We start from the raw sequence: 1,473 nt of genomic DNA, 5'->3' as shown, positions 1-1,473 counted from the left end.
TTTCCTTTTTGTCCTCCATCCCCCTCGGCCGCAACTGATGGTGGGTCCAGGGCCCAACCTCGGCTCACAGGCCGGGACCTCACAGCTGCACACAGGTTTCGAGAGGAAATGTAAGTGCCTGCGGACACGAAGCTCCTAGTGACAGAGGTGAGAAACCCAGAAGGATCCCATTTCCAAGAACCCCTATCTTGGAAGTGGGAGCCCAGTGGGTCCTTCTTAAAGCAAACCCATCAGCTATAGATGAGTTCCTCGGGCCAGCTCTTCTTCCTTTGCTTAATAATTGCCAGCAGCTTCTCTAGATACCAAAGTTCCTCCTGATGTGTTACATTAGCATTTTAATGGCAGCAAAGACAATTCCAGGAACACGTGGATGAGCCGCTTCCCTTGGGTGGCAGTGTGAGATTTGAGCGGGGGTGGGGGGATGGTGGAGGTGGGGGCCTAGGCCTGGAGGTATTGGGGAGGCGTTTTCCTGAAGTTGGGTCTCTCTTCTGCAGCAGGGCGACCTGTGCTCTCTCTTCCCCAGGAGTGGAAGGAGACAGATGCCCAGATGGTCCCAGTTTATGAAACGAGACGAACACAGTCCAGGAACGGAGCCTGTTGGTGACAGCAAGTTAGACATGGCAGCCGGAGGCCCTGGCCGTTCTAGTAAGTTGTACGTGTTATCTAGACCGGACTTGTGAGGTGCATGGCAACGTGTGAAAAGTCACACATACATCGTGGACGTGCGAACGCCCCTCAAGGGCCAGCAGTGGGGGTGAGGGAAGGACCGGAGGCCGGGATCCCAGCCCCACCACTTCCCACGGTGTGGCTCTGGGCCGTCGCTGCTCTCTGAGCCTCAGTTTCCTCATCTGAGAACCATCATGATAATGACCAGATCTCAGGGCTGCTCTGAGGACCAGGAGAGGAAATGGAATCTGAAGGCCTCTGCAAATGAAGGTGCTCATTACAAACATTAGTCCTCATGAGTAGAGGCGTCAGATAGGTCCAATCTTGCAGGAATTGAGGCGTGTACCGCATTCACTCACTTTGCAAACTTCTGATGTTGCCCACCCGTGTGAGGACTCTTGCTAGGCCTTTTGGATACGAAAACAATAAGATGTAAATCTCAGACCTGAACAATTGCCCCGCTCAGGGGAGGGGGGACCAGTGGTTTCAGGTGAATCGTGCTGGAGGGCATGGGGAAGGCGGGCTCTGGTGTTGGGGTGTTCTAGTTTTGGGAAGGAATCCCATGTTTGCTGAGCTGACTTTTTAAAAAAATATGTTTTTATTGATTTCAGAGAGGAAAGGAGAGGAAGAGAGAGTCAGAAACATCAATATTGATCGGCTGCCTCCTGCATGCCCCCTACTGGGGCTCCAGCGGGCAACCCAGGCATGTGTCCTGAAGGGGAGTTGAACTGTGACCTCCTGGTTCATGGGTTGACGCTCAACCACTGAGCCACAGCGGCAGGCCAGGCTGAGCCGACGTTTGAGAGG

The 1,473-nt window shown here is 53.8% G+C and overlaps 1 long non-coding RNA gene across 1 annotated transcript in view; it reads left to right on the top strand.

Annotated features, from left to right (window-relative positions):
- LOC111825859 overlaps window positions 1-1,473 on the top strand; it is a 157,308-nt gene that overhangs the window by 37,797 nt on the left and 118,038 nt on the right. The window contains exon 5 of the long non-coding RNA XR_002829063.1: window positions 524-645. This is a non-coding gene — a long non-coding RNA (uncharacterized LOC111825859). The remainder of the gene's footprint in view (window positions 1-523; window positions 646-1,473) is intronic.

The sequence above is a fragment of the Myotis lucifugus genome, unplaced genomic scaffold (genome assembly GCF_000147115.1).
Source record: "Myotis lucifugus unplaced genomic scaffold, Myoluc2.0 scaffold_43, whole genome shotgun sequence".
Classification (NCBI taxonomy): Eukaryota; Metazoa; Chordata; class Mammalia; order Chiroptera; family Vespertilionidae; genus Myotis; species Myotis lucifugus.
This window is presented reverse-complemented; position numbering and strand designations above follow the sequence as displayed.